The 27,014-nt window shown below is 37.4% G+C and overlaps 1 protein-coding gene across 5 annotated transcripts in view; it reads right to left on the bottom strand.

Moving 5' to 3' along the window:
* The window catches only part of LOC117326983 (synaptotagmin-7-like), a 239,298-nt gene that overhangs the window by 205,297 nt on the left and 6,987 nt on the right, over window positions 1-27,014 (bottom strand). The gene's annotated exons all lie outside the window — the stretch shown is intronic.

Genomic DNA, 27,014 nt, shown 5'->3' with positions numbered 1-27,014 from the left:
TATCATCAATAGTGTTTTATCACTACTGAATTAAACATCCTCTTACATGTTAAATATTAACAATGATTTACTGAAAATTCTCTATGACAAAATAAAATGTATACTTTTGTAAGACTTATGTACAAGACAAATCCTATTATTCTACCTCATTTTTATAACAGTGCCTGTGATTAGCCGAAACGCATCATGTGGAAGGGGGACAAAACATCATATCACCCTGAGGCGCGTGAGCCAGGGAGATAAATATCATATCTCCCTGGACCATGTACCCCCATCGCGACCCCTACATTCTGTTGTGAGGAGTTGTCTCCCTTCCAGTTATTTACAAATGGCAGACGAATAGAAACGCAAACGTTTTCCTGCAGTTGAAGAAGCAGAAATAGATAAAGTTCTGCAAAAACAAGATTGCTCATAACACGAAAATATCAACAAATGTACACACCAACTGTTTCCAAGCGTTTCTAAAAGAAACTGTCAATAACACCTTGACTTGGAATCGTATCAATTGAGCGACCGGTATCACAAGAGTTTGTGATGAAAATTATATTTCATATCTTCAGCTTATTTTTTAGTATTATCATTACTGATTATTTTTCGGTATAATAAACAATTTATGGTCCTGGGATGCAGGGTAATATGAAGGTTTGTACATCAGTTCTTTTAGGGGCCTTTAAATGGGCTCGTTCCCATCTGAAATAATTTCATATTTAAGCTAAATTCTCAAAATTTGCAGTTTACTCCTGAAAAAATCTTTCCCATTTCACCCAATTTCTTCCCAAAATGAGACCAAAAGGCCGTTTTCCAAACCTGTGAGAAAAAGCCCTGTACATAAAGTGCAGGATTCCCACAAGAAGAGGCCCTCATGTGCTCACCTGTTGGGCCGAGTCTCAAAGTTTATTTCAGTATAATGGGAGTAGAACTTGAATTCATACCTCTTTTTCTTTCCAGTATTATCTTATTTCACAACTCTTGAATTCTGGTAATATTCAGGATCACATACTTGAAAATATGAACACATTTGAGCCCAAGTGACCTTGAATCTAACTGTCAATGTCATTCATATGAACAAAGGTAGTCCTTCATCCCAGCTTGATTATACAAATTGGCCAAGTATGATGACCTGAAGACGCCTCTCGGTTAATCACATAAGTATTTGAAGATTTTACCCTACTTGACCCATGTGACCCTAAATGTAGATCATGGTCATTCGTTTGAACAAACTTGATAGCCCTTCATGCAAGCATGACTTAGGGCCTCTTGAGTTGAGAAGAAATAAGGATTCTTTAGACAAAATATGCAGCATATACATACTGAAGGGATTAATATGTAAAAAAATGTATCCATATGAAACTGATGTCTACTACAAACCTGTCGAGTATGAGACAATGAAGATCAACTCAGTATCTGATCGAGACAGACATGGATTGTCAAGGTAGACAGATACCAACAAAACCATAAACCATATTTTATAGGAGAGACATTTAGTATTCTTATTTATAGGGACCAACCAACCAATTGTTTTTCCATAGACTTTAGTGTTAACGTTTTGGAGTATTTCATTTGAATTCTTAAATTCAATATGACAATTATGGTTTATAACAAAAGTTTAGGGTCTCATATAACACCTAATCAAAAAAAAGGTTGGGTCCTTTAGCTCAAATTTTCTCCATGGTAGCCATTTTGAAAATGGGTGAATTTCGCAGTAAAAATTCTCAAAATTAAATCATGGGTGAATTTCGCAGTAAAAATTCTCAAAATTAAATCAGACTTACGAAATTTATATCAACATTTCTTATGGATAGTTACCCATCAGGCTACATATCTATTTTCTTACTTCATAACATACTGGCCAATCAGTGGCTGCAAGACATTTTATCCCTGGCTCAACTTTCTATACACAGGGCATGTTTCAAAAAGCTATTTTTTTCAATTGGTTGGTTGTTCCCTATACAAACAAGCTCAAGTTATTGTTTCACAATGCACAAATAAAATCTACCCTGTTATTATCACAATTAATCCATATAATATCATCATCCTTGTAAGATGTGATATTAACAGGAACATAGTATATAGTACCTAAAATACTCTAAAAGGTGGTCAGGTGGCAGAGAGTTAATAAACTTGCCTTTCACCTATGTGACCGGGGTTCGATTCCTGTATTGTATATGAAAAGGTATGGGGTTAGACACCTGGTCAACAATGTGGGTTTTCCCCTGATAATCTGGTTTCCACCCACAGTAAGTTTTTTTTACTCTAAAAGGCCTTAGAGGATACAGTCTTCGTGTGAAGACAGATTTATATATAAATGTCTATCACTTGTTTCTGAAAACGTTTTCTTAGTACATCTTACTTGAATCCCATGTTCTGTATCAAGAAAAGAAATCAACTGAAACTGGTCTTTGTGTGATTAATTAAAACAATAATAAACAAGAGGCCCACAGGCCTTAACCTCCATCTGATTTTAAAACACCATGTACTGGTGTAGCAACTGGTGGATCTTGATAAGAAGTTTAATTAAGATACATGTTACTCAAGAAAACCATGATTGCACATCATGTTACTAAATGGCCATCGTGGCTGCCATGTTGAACAAGATTTGACAAGGGTGAAAAATAACACTTTGTCAGTTTCCTTTCTTTAAAGTCCCCACCAACTTTCAGATGTTACCACAGCACCAGTGGAACTGGAGAAGAGATTTAAAATGTGTTTTTGAATATAGTGGCCATCTTGGATTTCAGACCTGCTCGAAAAATTAAGAACGCCTGGTCAGCAAAAAGTTTCATATTAACCTCACTGGTTGAACTCTAGATGAAGTTTAAAATCAGGTGATAAAATGGAATTACTCTGTATTAGTACAATACAAAGTAATTACAATCTGAGTTACGAGTGATATTGAAATTACACTGTATTAGTACAATATTGTGTAGTTACAACTTGACTTATGCATGGTATTGGTATGTTATTGTTCTCTAATATTGATACAGAAAATGACATCTATTACTAGAATTTGCTACCAATACACATTCCGTCTGAAACAGGCTTGAAATGGTTTCCAATAGATTAGTTTACAGAGAATTAAAAATGACAAGTGTTATAGAAGTTAAAAACTATTTCAATTATGTTATTATCCAATGGGCACAATATATTGAGCTTTAAATTTCCAATTTAAATGCAATGCTCGTAGAGAATTTTCTTAGAATAGTTACTTTATTTACGATAATTAAATAAAATTACCATACATGCATTATATTTCACAAATAACTTTAAAATTACAGCAACATTATAATGCATCGATTATAACATTTCCATTGTATTTCTTATTGAACAAGGCATCGCAATTAAGAGATACAAAATTCCCTCGTGTGCCAAGTATACCGACTTACTGAATAAGCCCCAAGGTCAACTTGTATGTATTCTCATACTTGAAAATGATATGAAACTTGATCAAAATCCGTTTAAAAATAAAGTCCCTTGAGGGATGACAAATAATTTATTTTTATATGTAGTTTGATTAAAATAATTTGTCCCTTGAGGGACGACAAATGATTTATTTTTTACATTAAGCTTGAATAAAATGCATTAAAAATTAACTCACCAGAAAGTTGACGAAGATTTTCTATAAACAGTACTGGTGACCTTGTCCTTGACCTTCCTTGAGACATGAACTTGTTTACAGTATTCTCATACAACTATATTGAGTTTGACCAAATTCTTTTAAAAATTCAGTCACTAGAGCGCTGACAAACTTACACATGCACACACATATACACAAACAGATCACTTATATATCGCTTCCTCGACTTTAATGTCACTAGGGATAATAAAGGAGACAAACTAGAGGCTCAAGGGCAGGAACCAGACTCATTTCGTCTACTTTGTAATTCAAGGTATTCAGATAGGGCAAATGTGTATCATCCCGAGAGTTATAGACAAACTAAAATCCATGTGAACAATTCCGAACCACAATCTTGAAGATAATTTTATTTGAAGCCACTCTTAGATTGGACAGCAGTTCCTACACAATTTGTCTGCAGACTGAGATAATAACTGCTCCCCAATCAGACATTTAATAACTGCTCCCCAATCAGACATTTAATAACAGCTTGCCAGCATCTGCAGTTCACCACTGGGGAATATATTGATGAAGAAACTGTTCCCGGTAGGTTAAACCTCCCTCATACTTTACAAATGGTACATGTTGAGCTACAGGTATTCAATACTTCCATGGCCAATATACCTTCCCGAATTTCACAGCATACTGGAGCAGTCAGACAAATTGAATTGTGTGAGAGTGACACTTGTCTATATAACTGGAGCTTACACTGACCACTAGTCTGCCTAAATCTATTGCCAGTGGAATACACGTACCAATTTTCCTATCGTCTTCACGTCCCCCTGATTTCCACACATTTTATTTGTAGTTCTGATTAAATTCAACCGAGATCTTATCTCGTGGTGATCCCTGAAACTGCAGAAGGCATAATGGCATAATAAGCACAGGTTGTCCAGCGGTAGTCTTAGCATATATTTTAACCAAGATTGACAGGTTACGGCGACACAGTAGAACAGAAGCTATTCAAAACCAGACGAATATGTCCAGTTGCAGTTTACGGAAGCATGAACTCCGACACTAGATTAGGAAGGGGAGACTAGAGGTGTGGGAGCTAGGCAAACCCTTCCTGTTTTGACAAGTTCCGTCTAAATCAACTTTGTATCTGATTGAGACAGACAAGGATTTATTGTCAGAATACACGGAGCGCAACAAAACCATAAATTCATACATAGGAATGCCAATTGGTATTCATAATCAAACAACACTGAAAAGACATGGAGTAGTTTTAAGCCAAAATCTTTCAATTTGTAGACACGAATTTGATTTATTTTCACTGAAGTTCTGCTTTCCAGAGCGAATTGAGTTTGCATTTCTTTGTGAAGCATAACCATCCCGAGCAGATCGCATTATGCTGAGGTATTCAGACTGCAACTCCCAAAATCAGATTTAACTCTACAGAAGGTCAACACGTACACTTGTAAATATTCTCTTTAGATTGCAACCAATGACTGTAATGAAGATGCAGGGCTTTCTCTCAATGAACTTATAAAGTCAAAAGGCTCGTTAAACCTGACAATTTGGCAAGTCTCTTCTCCTGACGATTTCCCAAAGGATTATGCGGAAATATCAGCCAGCATGTCTATAACTTAGCTTTTCCTGAAATCGAACAACAAATTAATACAGGTTCGTGCCGATAATAGAAATGCTAAATTTTACAGAAGTGTACATAATGTGACTTAATTAAAGCTAATAGCATGACTTTGAGAAATACAAACCTATTTAATTTCCAAATTTGTTATTTCCAACCGCAACTACATGAAATTTGCTTCTGATGAATATTCATTCATTTGTAAAAAGTTAGTTCGGTTTTAACTCTGGAGCATGATCCTCTTCTTTGAATCAGAAGAAGTGTTAACAAAAGCAATCTATTTAAATAAACTTGATATTCCTTACTCTAATCAACAAGAGAAAACATCAATACTGCAGGATGGCATCAAACTTCATTTAGAATATGGTTGAGGTTAACAATGGCGGTGGCCGAGTAGTTAAGGTGTCCCGACACTTTATCACTAGCCCTCCACCTCTGGGTTGCAAGTTCGAAACCTACATTGGGCAGTTGCTAGGTACTGACCGTAGGCCGGTGGTTTTTCTCTGGGTACTCCGGCTTTCCTAAACCTCCAAAACCTGGCACGTCCTTAAATGAGCCTGGCTGTTAATAGGACGTTAAACAAAAATAAACAAACAAATAACAATGGTGGTCTTATAATGAAACCAAACGTCGAGTAGCATTGAATGACCTTTACCTTAGACAGATTTATCTGAAAAAATATTCACTTCTGAACAAAACAAAATTCTCTTAAAATTCTCAACAAAACAAGTATTCTGGGTATTGCTAAAGCAAAATATTACATATCCCCTACCAGTCCTACCTGAGTCCTCACTAAAAATAGTAACAGTGACCTTGAACTTGACCTTGACCCCGAAAACCCGGAACCTTATTCCTGACCGAGATATTATGGTCCTTTATCATTGTGTAAAGTTTGATCAAAATCCCTCAAGGAATGAAGCTGCCAGAATGCTGACAAACTTTGGCATTTACATAGATACTGTATGTACATACATATGTACATACAAGACTAACAGAAAGGAAACCTATAGTTCCACCATTTTTACCAGTGGGGGACTAATAACTTCCTCAATGAACAGATAATTCAAATCATTCAATCAACAAAAATCAACATCTAGTAAATGATGATTATGAAGAAGTTACATATGTGTCTCATGGTAGATTACAGCCACAATATAAAGCTCAGCTAAAGAGAACTTCAGTTGAGCATAAGACTTGCAAGACAGAGGTCCCTGGAGGAATGATCTCTTGCGGAGACATTGAAATAAATAAGATTTATCATGGCCGCTGTTACATTGGTGCCTCGATACGAAGGGACTCAGGAATCATACTTAGTGATACTTTCACAAGCATTGCTCAACCCCTGGAGACTAGTCATGGTTTCTTTCCTGGAAGGGGAAATATGTAACCCTGGTAAATACTAGCCGTAATATACCGCTTGGCTATTGAGAGATCTTCTCTTTAGTTTGATTGGTTGAGCATTATGACTAATAAGCCAGAGGTCCTGGGTTCGATTCATAGCAGAGGTGTTGAAATATATATATCCATGCTCACTGTTAGACATAATCCCTCAAATATTACTCTCTGATTACAAAAGATATTGTTTATGGCAGCTGTCAATCAGTCATATTTTTGGGAATCCAACTCAACAGAATTTCTCACCCATTTATCTGCAGACCAACAGTATATTGACACAGTTGATCCAACAGCACTTTGACCATTAATGTATTGGCCAATTACAGGCCATATGTATATATATATATAGCAGTCTCATAAAGAATTGTGAATCTATTAAGCTAATTGAAAAATCTGACCCCGAATGACCTTGACCCTTCATGCAATCCGCCACAAAATACGGTCAACTAAACCTACAAGACAGAAAATCATCCAAGTTGAATATATCTATATCAACTCAACACTGCACGAAGAAGCCATATGTTTGATTTCAGACTTAAAGGAAGGGATTCCTCAATGTACATCAATGCATACCTGTTCATCATGATCATGTGAAATTTCATTAGAATCTAGACGGTAAGTTTTCATATGACTTTCAGACAATTTCACGGCAAAGAATAGGAAAACAGAAGTAAAACCAATAATTTGTCGCCATGGCTTCTCGAGGTTAACGTAACAAGCTATAGGCTATGATTTTTATACCGCATAACAATACAGTTAATCTTCAAAGTAACAAAAGCCATTTTTCCATAACTTTATAAAGGCACAGTCGTGTAGTAGTAGAACGCAGGGCTATATGCGCATCTGACCATATGGTCGCTTAGTACAAATTCCACATGAGCAGTTTTGTATTTTTCAACAAGATACTTTACTCTGTTGTGTTCCACTTGACTCAGCTGTAAACGCGAGTACATGAAAGGGCAATGCAAGAAATGTCTTCAGCTATTAGCACAAAAATGGCAGCTCCTGCTGCATACCAACCAACCAACCAACCAACCCCCCACCCCCCGCCAAGAAGTTGAAAAAGACTTTGGCTGGTTTTCCGTTATAGCTAGGGCCCAAATACCCATGGATGAAAATTTGTGAACCACTTTGAGAGGGATATATTGCTGTGATATAGCAGTACATAAGAATTTTAAATTAATCATAATTATTAATTCAAGCGAAAAAAAAAGTTGGTATGTATTTCTGGTAAAAACTATTTATACAGATGGACAGTGGAGTTTATACATGCAGTCGTTAACACTGTCCATTTGTGGCCTCAATATATACCGACACATACACTGTCGCTCTTTTTAAATCAATTACTCATACCACTATCATCAATGGAACCCTCTCTGTCACTTAACGAGGTGTAATTGCAGCTAATATCTGGGAGCTAGCTTGGTCTAAGCAAATTATATACAAATTTTATTTAGTAATCTGCCAGTTTTCCTACATTTCAAAAAACGTGACTCATAGTGAAATTATCGTTAATAACGAACGTTCAATTATACAACAAAAATGAAAGCACTTTGGCCAATTTCTGCTTAAAAAACAATGACACATCTGCTATTCAATAATAATTGTACAAAATGGATGAACGACAAATTTTCTCAATAAATAGTTACATCATCTCAGTATTATCCAGATCTATAGATTGACGGTTATAATTTTAAGGTTTATCAATAACACCGCCAGCAATTTGTCAATAGGAACAACAAAAGGCCTCAACACTATACAGAGTCACTTAAGTTGAGGCTGAAACATCTGAATAGATATCAATTATGGAGTCCTAAACATAACAGAATTTTTACAATATTGCAGCAGAGAAATTTCATTATTTCTGCAGTTGACATTTATGAATACCAACTCCATTTTAGGAGTTCAGTGTAAAATAGATAAAAATCTAGACGTAGCAAAAGTACATCAAATGATTACCCATAATCCCACTAAACTGTCGTAGGACTTTTGTCAAGAGTTCCGCTATCCCAGGTTCAAACCCTAGGTAGAGTCATTATCAAATCTTAGAACATGATTAATCTCAATTACCTCCAGATGTATATACACTACACTTTATGTAAACTACCACTTCGAACCATCCTATATATTTTTGTATATATATATACATGTGTACAGTTCAAATTCCCAGAGCAGATCAAATATTAATTTCACTTACCGAGAATATGGTTAGGTTCACAGAGTGTTGTGCCGCAAAAAGAAACAGAGTACAATTATCCGATCACGATAGTACACAAGGATGCCCACACAACTCCTATCCCTTGTCACGTCTCGTGAACAGCCGATGGTAGGACCCCTTCACAGCGAGTCAGTGTTAGATAATCCTCTAACAATGTAATCCAATGTTCAACCAATATGATGGTCATTCCTCCATAATTAAAACATTTTGTTCTAAATGCTTCTAAATTCCTGTTTTTAACAAGGGAAGAATTAATCCTCAATCTTTTATCTTTAAAAGTTCAAAAATTGACTATCAATTCTTCATCATCTGTCACAAAAAAATAACTTCTTTATAGAATTTGAGTTCAGCTGATCTAAAATTCTAAAGATTAAATTTCCAAACACAACAAAAGAGGTGTTAGAATTACCAGCAGATTTTTTTAAGTGCACATTTAATTTCCAAATTATTTATCAAAACTATTCTTCAAGGAAATTTGGTGACCTTTTTTTAAGTTTCTTCAAATCCTAAATTACAGCCTATTACTCTATTGGGTTTCTAGTACTTACTCAGTTTTAAACAATATTTATGCCAATGAAATCAATATTTGATTTTTAATTCCCAGAACACATGAAGAAACTTTGAAATATAGACAAGGTATCTCGGAACAGGCAAATCCATGGAATTCCTAATGGAGCTTCTCTATAAAAGAAATCCTTATTTTGACATGTAAAAGGGAGGGAAAAATAAAATTCCAAACTTTACCCTTTAAATCTAAGATGACAAATAAATCGGCACATCAAGAACATTAAATTGTTCAAGAAAGGAAATACCAAAGTATAGTTACTGATAGGTGTAAAAAATATCTGGAGTTGTTATAGCGATGACTACGGATGATCCAGTGACAAGTTGTTTCCCAGTACGACCGTTAATACAGTTCTACGACTCGCCAGTCGTATAACACCAGTCTGGCTGTCGAGGCAGGCCGGTAGTTCAAAACACACACAAAGTTAGCGGAGAATCGACAGGAGGTTATCCTGGGAGTTGCTCAACAAATCGGCTTCCGTTGCACTATGACCATCTCCAAACTTGACTGGCATGTCGCCGCTACTCAGTGTGGGATCATTTTTTGTGTGTATCACACAGCGGGGTGCGGATCAATATTAGTGACAGGCTTCGTACAGACTGTAAATACTTCCCATGTCACAGAATACTTTCAACAATTACTACATGCACATGGGGGACATAGTGATGCCGTTTGTGATTACAAATGCTGATATTTAAATGTGTATTTAAGCAATAGACTTCAGGACCTGCATATGAAGTTGATTTTTCCTAAATAATATTTAAGTAATTATAATATTTAAGTAAACATCCTTCGGTGAATTTTTTCATCAAAAGCTAACAACCATGTATGGTACATATGATGTTGTCTTTGCTGACTAAACTGATGCTTTGTGGATTGTCAGCCTCGGGGAGCGTCATATACAAAAAAATATCTGTTTACTTAAACCATACAGATTACACATACCAGTCTCAATACAATTAAAAACCAGGGCAGGTGAGCGAGTTATCAATACATCCGAGACAATAACCTTAAACAATAGGGAGAATTACATTTCTATTCTAATGAAAACATGCATGAAATGTAACATTTCCAGGAGACTGGTTTGCCCTCCATTAATTGAATCGCCGCAGGTACCAATGGCATTTAGTCCTGATACTGACAGATGTTTTTATATCTGTTTTAGACATGTATTTCATGTTTTATACATGAAAACATGGAGGTTTAGTTCCAAAATATTTCAAGCTTAAAAATGCAAGCATTAAGGATTCACTTTTTAATACGGCCAATATATCAAGGGTTAGAGACTAGATATTTAATGTTTTATCAATGAATATTTTCAGCTTGATGAATAGAAGCATTAAGGATAAGAGTCCATATATCAAGGATTAGAGCCCATACATCAAGGATTAGAGCCCATACATCAAGGGTTAGAGTCCATACATCAAGTGTTACAGCCCATACATCAAAGATTAGAGTCATACATCAAGGATTAGAGCCCATACATCAAAGATTAGAGTCCATACATCAAGGATTAGAGCCCATACATCAAGGATTAGAGCCCATACATCAAGGATTAGAGCCCATACATCAAGGATTAGAGTCATACATCAAGGTTTAGAGTCCTACATCAAGGATAAGAGTCATACATCAAGGATTAGAGTCCATACATCAAGGGCTAGAGTCCATACATCAAGGATTAGAGTCCATACATCAAGGGTTACAGCCCATACATCAAGGGCTAGAGTCCATACATCAAGGATTAGAGTCCATACATCAAGGGTTACAGCCCATACATCAAGGATTAGAGTCCATACATCAAGGATTAGAGCCCAATTACATCAATGGTTACAGCCCATACATCAAGGATTAGAGTCCATACATCAAGTCATAGTCCATACATCAAGGATTAGAGTCCTACATCAAGGATAAGAGTCATACATCAAGGATTAGAGTCCATACATCAAGGATTAGAGTCCATTACATCAAGTATTATAGTCCATACATCAAGGATTAGAGCCCAATTACATCAAGGGTTACAGCCCATACATCAAGGATTAGAGTCCATACATCAAGTCAGAGTCATACATCAAGGATTAGAGTCCATACATCAAGGATTAGAGTCCATTACATCAAGTATTATAGTCCATACATCAAGGATTAGAGTCATACATCAAGTGTTAGAGCCATACTTCAAGTGTTAGAGCCCATACATCAAGGATTAGAGTCCATACATCAAGTGTTAGAGCCCATACATCAAGGATTAAGTCCATACATCAAGGATTAGAGTCCATACATCAAGGATTAGAGTCCATACATCAAGGATTAGAGTCCATACATCAAGTATTAGAGTCCATACATCAAGTGTTAGAGTCCATACATCAAGTGTTAGAGTCCATACATCAAGGATTAGAGTCCATACATCAAGGATTAGAGTCCATACATCAAGGATTAGAGTCATACATCAAGGATTAGAGTCCATACATCAAGTATTAGAGTCCATACATCAAGGATCAGAGTCCATACATCAAGTGTTAGAGTCCATACATCAAGGATTAGAGCCCATACATCAAGGGTTAGAGTCCATACATCAAGGATTAGAGTCCATACATCAAGGATTAGAGTCCATACATCAAGGATTAGAGTCATACATCAAGGATTAGAGCCCATACATCAAGGGTTAGAGTCCATACATCAAGGATTAGAGTCATACATCAAGGATTAGAGCCCATACATCAAGTGTTAGAGCCATACATCAAGTGTTAGAGCCCATACATCAAGGATTAGAGTCCATACATCAAGGATTAGAGCCCATACATCAAGGATTAGAGCCCAATTACATCAAGGGTTACAGCCCATACATCAAGGATTAGAGTCCATACATCAAGTCAGAGTCATACATCAAGGATTAGAGTCCATACATCAAGGATTAGAGTCCATTACATCAAGTATTATAGTCCATACATCAAGGATTAGAGTCATACATCAAGTGTTAGAGCCATACTTCAAGTGTTAGAGCCCATACATCAAGGATTAGAGTCCATACATCAAGGATTAGAGCCCATACATCAAGGATTAGAGCCCAATTACATCAAGGGTTACAGCCCATATATCAAGGATTAGAGTCCATACATCAATTGTTAGAGTCCATACATCAAGTGTTACAGCCCATACATCAAGTATTAGAGCCCATACATCAAGGATTAGAGTCCATACATCAAGGATTAGAGTCCATACATCAAGTGGTTAGAGTCCATACATCAAGGATTAGAGCCCATACATCAAGTATTAGAGTCCATACATCAAGGATTAGAGTCCATACATCAAGGATTAGATCCCATACATCAAGGGTTAGAGTCCATACATCAAGTGTTAGAGCCCATACATCAAGGATTAGAGTCCATACATCAAGGATTAGAGTCCATACATCAAGGATTACAGTCCATACATCAAGGATTACAGCCCATACATCAGGGATTAGAGTCCATACATCAAGGATTAGAGTCCATACATCAAGGATTAGAGCCCATACATCAAGGGTTAGAGTCCATACATCAAGGATTAGAGTCCATACATCAAGTATTAGAGTCCATACATCAAGGGTTAGAGTCCTACATCAAGGATTAGAGTCCATACATCAAGGATTACAGTCCATACATCAATGATTAGAGCCATACATCAGGGGTTAGAGTCCTACATCAAGGATTAGAGCCCATACATCAAGGATTAGAGTCCATACATCAAGTGTTAGAGTCCATACATCAAGTATTACAGCCCATACATCAAGTATTAGAGTCCATACATCAAGGATTAGAGTCCATACATCAAGTGTTAGAGTCCATACATCAAGGATAAGAGTCCATACATTTTATGTTTTATAAATGAAAGCATCAAAGATTTTGAAATAATCTTCTATATATTTTTTTATCAATGAAAGTTTCTTTAAAAAGATAACTGTGCTATTTCAATTTGGAACAAATTCTTAAAAAGAAGACTTCACGGCTAATGTATGAAAAAGAATGTGATTTCCATGCTGTTTGGGCTATAATGAAATAACTATCATGTTTCCAGTTTTATTACACAGATATTTTGTGTAACTTGATCTAACATTAACTGTACTTCATAACAGTAGTTCAGGAAACAAACAGACAAGGGCTACCCATCGTAATTGTAACGTGTGAATTTATCAGCAGTAGATTGTGCCATCTCTTACACATGGGTACACACTGTCACAAAAGGTATCGCAGACCAAAAGGAAGCTCGCAGGATTTCTAGATCAATTCCAATGGGAGAAGAATAAAAAGTCTAATTGGTAACATGTTCTTTAATCAGGCCACGAACATCACTCAAGGTCTGCTGCCATTTGCCGTAGAGCAGAACTGATACAAAGACCATCGGAAACAAGTCGGCGCCGAACATAAGTTCCAACAGTGCAACTGTATACATGTCATTATTACCAGTACATAGCCTTCAGCTAATATTAGGTAGTACAACTAAATCTATAATATAGCTGGTCAGTTTTATTATCCTGGACACACTGAATAGTCCTCGTCATGCAAAGTACCGCACTGGAATAAATATATTAGGTAAAACATTACGGCTTTGTACCACATTACACTTAACTATGTATAGAGAATAGCAACATAGTTACAAATAAGTATTTAATATTTACCTGTGTATGATAGTTTATACTCCTAGGTCAGATACTATAAATCCTAGTGAAACACCATGTTCAAACAATCCGTCCAGGACAACATCCGAGTGACATGCAAGCTTGCCATTAACTCAGATTTTACTACCTCAGTGGCCGAGTGTCCCAGGATCCTAGACACAGGGTCCAATAATACGTAAATAATGAAAGAGTCTAACAGCCTCACCAAGTATAAAGTCAAATTGCCGTTTTAGATTAAAACCGGATATTCTGAGTTCTGAATCTGTTGCAGGACTTTTAGGCCATGTCTCCCATCCATGTGACTGATCCTGCAAAGCTCCATATCATCTGCATCAATATCCCATATCAATTATTCAACACGACACTGTTCAACTACAAACGGCCTCCCATACCAAGGATCTACTGCCTCTTCTCAATACTGTGAAGTACCATATATATATATACACTATGTTAGTGATATGTCTGACGATTAAGTACTGTGACTGTTCCAGTACATACAATACATGACACTTGTGAGACCTGGGACGTGTCACATCTTATTATACACAATGTGACATTACTGAGGAGACCTGGGACATGTCCCGTCTAATACACAATGTGACACCAGAGAGGAGACCTGGGACGTGTCCCATCTTATACACAATGTGACACTAGTGAGACCTGGGACGTGTCCCGTCTTATACACAATGTAACATTACTGAGGAGACCTGGGACGTGTCCCGTCTTATACACAATGTAACATTACTGAGGAGACCTGGGACATGTCCTGTCTTATACACAATGTGACACTACTGAGGAGACCTGGACGTGTCCCGTCTTATACACAATGTGACATTACTGTGGAAACCTGGGACATGTCCTGTCTTATACACAATGTGACAAAACTGAGGAGACCTGGGACATGTCCCGTCTAATACACAATGTGACACCAGAGAGGAGACCTGGGACGTGTCCCGTCTTATACACAATGTAACATGACTGAGGAGACCTGGGACGTGTCCCATCTTATACACAATGTGACACCAGAGAGGAGACCTGGGACGTGTCCCGTCTTATACACAATGTAACATTACTGAGGAGACCTGGGACGTGTCCAGTCTTATACACAATGTAACATTACTGAGGAGACCTGGGACGTGTCCCATCTTATACACAATGTGACATTACTGAGGAGACCTGGGACTTGTCCCATCTTATACACAATGTGACATTACTGAGGAGACCTGGGACGTGTCCCGTCTTATACACAATGTAACATTACTGAGGAGACCTGGGACATGTCCCATCTTATACACAATGTGACATTACTGAGGAGACCTGGGACGTGTCCCGTCTTATACACAATGTGACATTACTGTGGAAACCTGGGACATGTCCTGTCTTATACACAATGTGACACTACTGAGGAGACCTGGGACGTGTCCCGTCTTATTATACACAATGTGACACTACTAAGGAGACCTGGGACGTGTCCCGTCTTATACACAATGTGACATTACTGAGGAGACCTGGGACATGTCCTGTCTTATACACAATGTGACACTACTGAGGAGACCTGGGACGTGTCCCGTCTTATACACAATGTGACATTACTGAGGAGACCTGGGGCATGTCCCGTCTAATACACAATGTGACACTAGAGAGGAGACCTGGGACGTGTCCCGTCTTATACACAATGTAACATTACTGAGGAGACCTGGGACGTGTCCAGTCTTATACACAATGTAACATTACTGAGGAGACCTGGGACATGTCCCGTCTTATACACAATGTGACATTACTGAGGAGACCTGCGACGTGTCCCAACTTATACACAATGTGACACTACTGAGGAGACCTGGGACGTGTCCAGTCTTATACACAATGTAACATTACTGAGGAGACCTGGGATGTGTCCCGTCTTATACACAATGTGACACTACTGAGGAGACCTGGGACGTGTCCAGTCTTATACACAATGTAACATTACTGAGGAGACCTGGGACGTGTCCAGTCTTATACACAATGTAACATTACTGAGGAGACCTGGGACGTGTCCCATCTTATACACAATGTGACACTACTGAGGAGACCTGGGACGTGTCCCATCTTATACACAATGTGACACTACTGAGGAGACCTGGGACTTGTCCCGTCTTATACACAATGTGACATTACTGAGGAGACCTGGGACTTGTCCCATCTTATACACAATGTGACACTACTGAGGAGACCTGGGACTTGTCCCGTCTTATACACAATGTAAAATTACTGAGGAGACCTGGGACGTGTCCCGTCTTATACACAATGCGACACTACTGAGGAGACCTGGGACGTGTCCCAACTTCTCATACAGAACGTGATATTACTGAAACCTGGGAGATGTCCAAGACACCCCTCCCAAAGGTAGCAGTATTCCGACAACCATCCCAAAGGGAGCTGTATTCCGACAACTATCCCAAAGGGAGCTGTATTCCGACACCCCTCCCAAAGGGAGCTGTATTCTCATACACCCCTTCAAAAGGGAACAGTATTCTGACACCCCTCCCAAAGGAAGCTGTATTCTCAGAGACACCCCTCCCAAAGGGAGCTGTATTCTCAGACACCCCTCCCAAAGGGAGCTGTATTCTCAGAGACACCCCTCCAAAGTGAGCTGTATTCTCAGACACCCCTCCCAAAGGGAGCTGTATTCCGACACCCCTCCCAAAGGGAGCTGTATTCCGACACCCCTCCCAAAGGGAGCTGTATTCTCAGCGACACCCTTCCAATGTGAGATGCATTCTCAGACACCCCTCCCAAAGGGAACTGCATTTCGACACCCCTCCCAAAGGGAACTGTATTCCGACACCCCTCCCAAAGGGAACTGTATTCCGACACCCCTCCCAAAGGGAACTGTATTCCGACACCCCTCCCAAAGGGAACTGTATTCCGACACCCCTCCCAAAGGGAACTGCATTCCGACACCCCTCCCAAAGGGAACTGTATTCCAAAAGGAGCTGCATTCTTCACTTATAAACAGCTATTGCATGTCCTTGGCCCATAGAATGTCAAACATGCTAAACATTCATCAAGGTAAAAATCCTTGTCCTTGCTCTTTAAAAGTAGTCTAATGTTGACTACTTATTTTACCAAGTAAACCGTATATAGTACAAGCTTGACAGTGTAGCGTGCACAAGTTTAAAACCATGTATCCACTTAACTGATGCACATGTGACCTTTATCAATGAATGACTGTGACCTTCAGGAAATGTCTATACAACAAGCCTTATTAATATCTATTTTATGTAACATCACTTGTGTATCACACAACAGACATCAGACAACATACCTAAATCATTAATCATTTCCAACACTTGGTAGCGTTAATCCTTACTGCGGAAACTCTTCACTGGTTGTTGGCGCCGATTATCGATACACATCTCCGTTTACCGTAATCACATTGACAGCTTCAGGTTGTAAGATAAGCGCGACTATGACATACCCGTCATCAATCCGGGTTAGCGCTAATTATTCCTGTTTTATACCGGAGACTCGAAATTGGGTCACCTTCCAATGTTCTATTATAACAATAGTGAATAATTGAATAATCGTTTGAGCAGAAATTGGCCAATATGCCAATGGCGATTCCTCAAAGTATGAGTAGCACCAGATAGCCAATCAATAGCAAGATTTCCAATGCATTTCCTGATTATCTTCATACTAGTTCTCCCGTTTGTATGTATATATATATATATATATAAAGGTCGGATATTTTTCAGAGTACTATTAGGACTTTAAAGTCTTGCTGTCAGACCTCTGAGGAATACATTGGCACCATAGTATGGCATCGCTAATAAGACTGAATAACCTAGTTTGTACTTTGTTGGTTCATTTGTTTTTGTGTGGTGGTGGTAATCATAATAAAATCGACAGTCAGCGAAGCATTTTTGATGCCTGGGATTCAGACTGGATATACAGACGACAAACCTGTATTAGTGCTCAAGGACGTGTAAATATCCAACTAGACGAGGATGGACTCCTACAGACGAAGACTGATTACAGAGACAGTCATCAAGCTGTAACAGTTTTAAAAAACATAAAAGAGGTCCAATGTGCCTGCATCTCTCATCACCTGACATTCATTGATTTAATGATTCTATGCGTTTAAAGTTAATCAAAAGACACAGTGTTGTGCCATTATGTTGACCCCTACAATATTGAATGAGGGTCAAGGTCATTTTTTCCCCTAAGCATTGTCCTATATGGGTCAAACCAGGAACCTAAGTCAAATATATTTGATTCTAGTCCTTTCAGTTGATAACAAGAAAAATAAGTTGTCTCCATGTTTCAACAAATTTGACCTCTGTGACTTTGAATATGGGTCAAGGTCATGTATTTTGGCAAACTTTGTCATGTGTCATTCCAAGAGTCTACCAACCAAATATCATGATTCTAGGCTGTTTGGTTTTTGAGAAGAAATTCAAAGGAAAATGTTGATGCAAGAAGGGATTGTCTTACTTACACTTTGGACTGGAAAGCTATAAAGCTCTGAATGATTTGCAGCAGACAGATAAGAGGTGAGGTGAAGAATATTTTCATATGTAAATAAGAACAGCTAAAGAAGAATCCGGTATTTTTACCAAAAGTCATCCTATTTCATACCATACAGTGCAATTTTAAACTTCTCAAATTGAAACGGCGATGTACAGAATTGATCCGTCATTATTATAGCAACAAGATATTCCTGTAGTAGGACAGAAAAAAATGCCACGACCAGACCGATACTCGAACCCAGAATCTCCGAACTCTAGACGGACACTCTAAACATTTAAGCTAACTGGCCACCGGTGCTCAACCCAGTCCAGTTCAGTGACATTCCTCTCAAACATGTTATTATAACCATCTTCCTTCGAATTCCCAACTACTGTTTCCTCGGATATAAATGGATTTTCAGACTAGACGTGACTTGGTGATAATTATCTCCACTTGATAAATACTGGCTATTCTGGTATAATAGCAGGTCTCTATTATAGAGTCCTGTCACCAAAGGTTTACAGAAGTTCTACAGTACCAGACTGACTAAACAACATACCACACCTCTTAATTCACCAGGCTCGCTTTCCTGGAAATTGTTTATGAACTGTTAACAATAGCCAGACTCCCAGTCTGTACTCTCAGGACAGTTCTAACCACTGGAAGCTATACTGAGCTACAGGATCTGTTTGTTCTCAAATCAAAGATCAAACAACAAAATGTTTTGCAATGAGAACTTCAATCCCCTGTACAAGTTTTTAATCTTATACCGATTTTACACTTATTGTCATGAACTTCTCATACAACTCATACATGAGTCATTACTACACAAATGTTACCTCTTTTAATTACCACTGAAATTTCAATTTTCTGTTTTGTGGAGTTTTTCCACTTTATTTCTTCATACAATGCACATCTATCTTCTTATAAAGGAAACATATATATGTTCATAATAAGAATGTTTCTACTCCCAACAAATGGAATCATGTTTAAAATAAGGTATCATAATTTTGTTTGTTTGTTGAGAATTTTCTCATCAACAACCTGTAAAAATTTCCTTCTTCCCTCAGATTGTAATGAGTGAGTTTTAATGTAAAGAACAAAGAACATAATTCTTGAGATGATGCAAATTTAGTCTATGTGGAAAGAAAGAAAGAAAGAAAGAAAGAAAGAAAAGAAAGAAAGAAAGAAAGAAAGAAAGAAAGAAAGAAAGAAAGAAAGAAAGAAAGATTCTTATCCCCTGACCAACTTCACTGAGCAGTGGACAATAATTATATAATACCATTAATAAATATTGAAATATTGCCTGGATTATTATCAATGTTCCACATCAATAAATTTTACTGTATAAGGAAAATGAAGAAATCTGGAGATGCTATAGATCCTATGCCTTTAATATTGAGAAGTCATTTGAAGGATAAAGTTTATGCTGGATGAACAGATCGAATGAGGGATGACACACTATATACTTCCAGGCTAGAAAAGCTAAGAAAAAGAAGGTTTCAGTAGCAGTAATGATACTATATGTGAATTTAACATTCTGATAATCCAATCCCAAAGATCATGTAATTTTCAATTTAAATTCATAATCAATTATTTAGACATGCACCAAACAAAATTATAATTTCATTTGATGGTGATAAGAATGAGGTATGAGTAATAAACAGACTATTCAATTTCAAAGTAAACATGACCATGGAGCTGTATACCCTCTCCCACAGATACAATGTTAAAGCACTCCCATACCATGACAATGGTATATACCATCATAGCCTGTGAGTACATAATGCTTTAGTCTTTTTGGTGTAAAAGAAAGAAAGAAAGAAAGAAAGAAAGAAAGAAAGAAAGAAAGAAAGAAAGAAAGAAAGAAAGAAAGAAAAGATTCTTATCCCCTGACAATATCTTCACTCAGCAGCGGAGGACAATAATTATATAATAACATTAACAAATATTAAAATATTGCCTGGATTATTATCAATGTCCCACAGTGCAGAAGGTACAAAATGGTGGGTATCTAAGCTAAACATCTAAAATTATCATGATAAACAAATATATATCACAGATTCCTATATCCAGACAAAAATAACACAACAAAATAACAAACGATGTAAGATAAATTTACAGTATTTATTAAAAAGTTTGCAGATAAGGGGTGCATATCACCTTAGCAGTTACCTCCCTTGGACCGGGTGGGGTATAGCCGTGGGCTATTTGAACCCCGTAATGCTGAAGAGCATGGTGCTGAAAAGCTATGGCCAACAACCCGTTGAGAACATGACTTGGAGGTATGGCTGACCTGAAGCTCATGGGTACCATAGCCTGGTCGCTCAAATGTCCAGGAGTCGGCAAGAGTTGGGAGTTATATCACTTAGGCTTGGGGTTCGACTTGCTGTCTTACCCTGGGCCAGATAGAGTTGATGTATGCAGTCCAATTCAACTAACCCTTGGTTCTGGGGTTGGATTGACCGATTTGTGGTGTATAGCAGTAGTCTGGCATCATTAATAGTCCATGTTATTATGTTATTACATGGTGTCAGTTTACTGCCATAGGCCCAAAGGAGTATGAGAGACATGGTTTATAATTAAAATAATAAAATCCCCCAACTTCTTCTAAATTGTCCACATTAAACCCTGACTATCTCACCAATATGGTCTGTATTTTAACTTTTTTTATCTTTTAAATTTCTTGAATTTGTACCAGATTCTTAAGGACTATATATCACTGACAGGTCTTTAATAACACTATAATTTCCTGTAGGAAATCTACTCCACAGTTTCGTGTCCAGGAACTACATTTCAAACCAACAGGTCTATAAAGTTGCTGCCGAACATAAAACAGATATTTAAAACCAGTATCAAACTGATTGAAGTACAATCCAATCTAATCACATATATTTTTATCAAGAAAGTGTAGGAGTGTCAATTCTCACTGTTAACCAGCCCTACGTGACATAGAGGTAACTGTCATAAAATTAATTGTCTGTGACGTCACATGTCTATAATTCCTTTATATATATATAAACTTGATAATAGCTGTTTACAGTCAAAATCAACAGAGTAATTCTGTCTCAGTCACGATCACGAAACATTGACACCCAATCTATATCAACACATCTATATATATATAGACACCTTAGGTTTGTTCGGTGGAGCGGAACTTCAATTGAAAATAAATCTCAACATATGATGTTACACCTATACATATTGCAAGATCAAATGTCAAAATTTGTACCTGCTGTAAATCTCGTTATAAAACTATATAATAAAACTGGTTTTCTAAAGACTAAATTTGATTTCGAAATTAAGCAATGTAATTTTTTTATGAGATTCATGTTTAAGCTGTTTAAAAAGTGTTGAATATGAAATTAAATTTTCATTTAAAATGAAGTTTGTTTGCTCTTATGAGGCCTATGTGTAAATGATACTTGTATACATGTATATAATCACCAGTAGAGTAAAAATCTCCCAGAGGAAAAAATTCCCCCGAAAACCATCATCCAATTTAAAAAAAAAGTTTATTACATTTGGACCTTTGAATGCCTATTGGTCAACATACACCCATACATTTTGGGCTTTGCCAATCCCTTACATGTCATTGCAGCCTCTCATTACCTTTTTCTGGGCTGCATTTATGAGTGCATAGATGCAGTTTAAATCATGTGACATATATAATCATTACACCATTTTGATCAACATCACAAACATTCTTCGCACTGTGCTACGGATGAATCAGACTTTATTGAAAGGCTGTTTAGCAATTAAGATATTCTTATTTTCTTTTGACTTCGAATCGGATATTTGGTGAACATATGAGTTGTCTCCCTTGAGTATGACTTCCGCGAAAAAAAAATCTTCCTCTGTTCAACAACACAACAAAAATATACAAGAGATCCCAGAGGGATCTTGGCGCCCACCATTGAATGATCTTTATAGGTTCCATGTCAGATTGATCTTTTCCCTACTTTTCCCTTCCTCTAAGTCTTACTTATCTGTGTAAATTCAGAAACAGCCCTCTAGTACTATTCAAACAAGGGGAACTTATATATAGAATTTAAGATTTAGCTATAATGGCTGTCTGTCGGCCATGTTGTTTTCGTATTGGTCCCAGTATGCAAAACTAGGCACTGAGGGGAACCTACATATGAAATTTGAAAAAGATCCCTTCAGTACTTTCACAGAAATAGCGATAATAATCTTCAATTGTCAAAATCCAAGATGGCTGCCTGTCAGCCATGTTTTTTTCTGATTAGTCTCAAAATGCAATAAGCATAACTAGGCACTGAGGGGAACCTGCATATGTAAGTTCAGAAAGATCCCTTCATTACTTTCTGAGAAATAGCGATAACAAATTTTAATTGTCAAAATCCAAGATGGCTGCCTGTCAGTAATTTTGTTTTCTGATTGGTCTCAAAATGCAATATGCATAAGTAGGCACCAAGGGGAACCTCCATATGAAATTTGAGAAAGATCCCTTCAGTTCTTTCACAGAAAAAGCGATAACAAATTTCAATTGTCAAAATCCAAGATGGCTGCCTGTCGGCCATGTTGTTTTCCGATTGGTCTCAAAATGCAATATGCATAACTAGGCACTGAGGGGAACCTGCATATGAAATTTCAGAAAGATCCCTTCATTACTTTCACAGAAATAGCGATAACAAACTTTAATTGTCAGAATCCAAGATGGCTGCCTGTCGGCCATGTTGTTTTCTAATTAGTCTCAAAATGCAATATGCATAACCAGGAACAAAGAGGAACCTGCATATGAAATTTGAGAAAGATCCCTTCAGTACTTTCACAGAAATAGCGATAACAAATTTCAATTGTCAAAATCCAAGATGGCTGCCTGTCGGCCATGTTGTTTTCCGATTGGTCTCAAAATGCAATATGCATAACTAGGCACTGAGGGGAACCTGCATATGAAATTTCAGAAAGATCCCTTCATTACTTTCACAGAAATAGCGATAACAAACTTTAATTGTCAGAATCCAAGATGGCTGCCTGTCGGCCATGTTGTTTTCTAATTAGTCTCAAAATGCAATATGCATAACCAGGAACAAAGAGGAACCTGCATATGAAATTTGAGAAAGATCCCTTCAGTACTTTCACAGAAATAGCGATAACAAACTTCAATTGTCAAAATCCAAGATGGCTGCCTGTCGGCCATTTTGTTTTCCGATTGGTCCCAAAATGCAATATGCATAACTAGGCACCAAAGGGAACCTATATATGAAATTTGAGAAAGATCCCTTCAGTACTTCCTCAGAAATAGCGATAACAAACTCAAATTGTCAAAATCCAAGATGGCTGCCTATCGGCCATGTTGTTTTCCGATTGGTCCCAAAATGCAATATGCATAACTAGACACCAAAGGAAACCTACATATGAAATTTGAGAAAGATCCCTTCAGTACTTCCTCAGAAATAGCGATAACAAACTCCAATTGTCAAAATCCAAGATGGCTGCCTGTCGGCCATGTTGTTTTCTGATTGGTCCCAAAATGCAATATGCATAACTAGGCACCAAGGGGAACCTACATATGAAATTTGAGAAAGATCTCTTCAATACTTTCTCAGAAATAGAGATAACAAACTTCAATTGTCAAAATCCAAGATGGCTGCCTGTCGGCCATGTTGTTTTCCGATCGGTCCCAAAATGCAATATGCACAACTAGGCACCAAGGGGAACCTACATATGAAATTTGAGAAAGATCCCATCAGTACTTTCTCAGAAATAGCGATAACAAGAATTGTTTACGGACGGAGGGACGGACGGACGGAGGGACGGACGGACGGAGGGACGGACGGACGACGGACCACGGACGCAGGGCGATTTGAATAGCCCACCATCTGATGATGGTGGGCTAAAAATTTGTATGGAGGTGTTGCATTTGATGTACTACACACGTAAAATTGGACACTTACGATATCCTTACTTTTGCTCCAGCAAGCAGGAACTTTTCTTTAGTGTTGTAGTACTTGGAATGTCCGCTCGGAGAACGAGAAGTCACTAGTTCAAGTTTTTCATAACTCCTTCCTATTACAGATATAGTGCCATTGACCACTCCAAGTGTAAGCTATAGCAGACTGAGAGGCATTTGATGAAAACTATTATTCTCTTCCATTCAACCCTATACAGTTGTTCAGGTTGAATATGCGTGCACTTGTCAACCTGTTGGTTGAGCAATGAAAACTAACCCCCACCTTCAGGTACTTGTATTTTCTTAAAACTATATAAGCTAGAGGATTACCGACACACAACAGATTATTTACGGTAGTTACTGTGTGGGGAATTATATAATAATTACGGTAGCACCTGTTCGGATGTACCTTGCTGATCCGAAAGCCTTATTGAGACAAATTAAATGCCAGTTTTAAGTGTAATGGAGCATTAGCAGAAAACACGCCTGATAAGGCCCCAGTAACAGAGATATGGCCACCCATTGTTGGTGATAACACTACACTTTTATGTACAAAGCCGCGACACTCTCCGCGACATCTTACATCAGATTATCCTACATGACCCATTGAATTTAAGCACGCCCACTTCATATTACCTGGTCGTGTCTTTTTTTTTACCTAAAAACAAGAAAACTTAAGTTTTTACCAGTGAGACTTTTTGGACAGTGTGTCACATCCTGATGTTATGTAAGGTAATAATGAGTTAAGGTAATAATGGGATACTAGTGAGAAGGAAAAACTTCTGACAACGGAGCTGAAAATTTAAGGAAATTACCCAGAATATAAAAATAGGAGCTGACAAAATTACACCAGTCTCTGAGCCCCCATACCTAAATGACAAAATTAACTTTGGTCGATAATATGGTTAATCTGGTAATTAGAGTTTTTCTTATATACAATTTACAAATTTACTTAGCCCTGAATAATCAGCAAGATATATATACCGTCCTACTGGAAATGTTTCCACAAGTTCTTTAGACTTGTAAGCCACTTGGGTCTAAGGCTCAACCCCAAATGTAGACAAAGGAAGATAATATAATGACCCTTTTTTTAATACAGACAAAATATGTCACGGCAAACATTAGGATATATGTGTACATAGCCAGCATAATATTTTGGGAGTGGTTTACCTTGACTTTTAAACTTTCAAACAATATGAAACAATTATGAATGCAAGCATGACACACAAGCACATGTTTGTTATACAACGTATATATATGGGAGAGGATGCTAAGGAATAGAAGGCAGAACTATTTTTCTTGGACAATTTCTGCACCAAAATTAGTTACAATGCTCACAAACGTAGTACCATTTGAGTGTATCCCATGCTTTCCATTTGTATGTATCAACTTCATAAACTGTCAACTGACCACTGGTCAATTTTCTAAAAAAAAAAATGACCACAGGAGATCCTATATACAGTGCATTCCACTTAATCGGGTAACGCATAATCGGGTATTTCGTTTAATTGGGTAAAATTTCAAAAACCAAAACCATTTTCTCTTAAATCATGTTAAAAAAATTCGTTTAATTGGGTTGGAAAAGTCGTATTTTTCGGTTATTCGAATAGAACAATCCGGACAAAAAATAGAAATGCTCCGATTTTCACGAAAGTCATCGCGTATTTCTTTAAGTTTTAGACATTTATCAACAAATAGTGTAATTTTGATGGTTAAAATGTCAAAAAAACCGGTTAAATATTACCTTAAACGGTAATGTTATGTCGGGGTTTTGTCATGTTCAGAACTGTGTTGTTGTTGATTCTGCCTCGTGTGGTTTTCCCCCAACAGGAAGTCGACTAAGAATTGTGGGTAAAATTAAATGTTATTTTTAGAGTCAGCAGCAGGCAAAACGTAATGGGGTTTTAAAAGCATAATTAAGCGACTAGACAATTAAACTTTTACGTCTGGGATGTAAAATCTTCGAAGCAGAAACCAAAACAATAGGTTTTGACCTGGGTCTGATATTGCTTCCATATGTATGTATTGCTCATCACAAGCTGTCAAATGATTATAACTGGGCAATTTTCTTCAAAATCTAACCCTATTTACCATGAATTCTGGTCAAGGTTATTCATTTGAACAAACTTGGTAGCCCTTAATCCCAGCACCATTCAACTACCATATAACCTTTTCCGTGGCATTTTAGTTAAAGAGAAGATGCTCTTTAAAGATTTAAACACATCTGATCCTTTTGACCTTGAAAATAGGTCAAGGTCATTCATTTGAACAAACTTGGTAGCACTTCATCCTGATTCGCTACTTGTCCAATAGCATTGCATGGGCCAAATGGTTAATGATAAATTGTTTAAATCGAAAAACTGAAATATCCATAAAGGATGTTGGAGGATGGATGCCTCTCCTTGGAATAAATTCACTTGCTCTTCTCTCTCCGTGAGGAAAGAAACCTATCATGTAACATCAAGCAGTTACCAGTACATATTAGTTACAAACATTAATCTGAATTGCCATGAATATTTTACATCATTGAGCAGATGTGTTTCCAGTTTAGCCCAGCTGATGTTTATGGTCTCTAA

This window comes from Pecten maximus, chromosome 5 (genome assembly GCF_902652985.1).
Source record: "Pecten maximus chromosome 5, xPecMax1.1, whole genome shotgun sequence".
NCBI classification, from domain to species: domain Eukaryota; kingdom Metazoa; phylum Mollusca; class Bivalvia; order Pectinida; family Pectinidae; genus Pecten; species Pecten maximus.
Note: the sequence above shows the minus strand (reverse complement) of the source record. Positions and strands in the feature narration are given on the sequence as shown.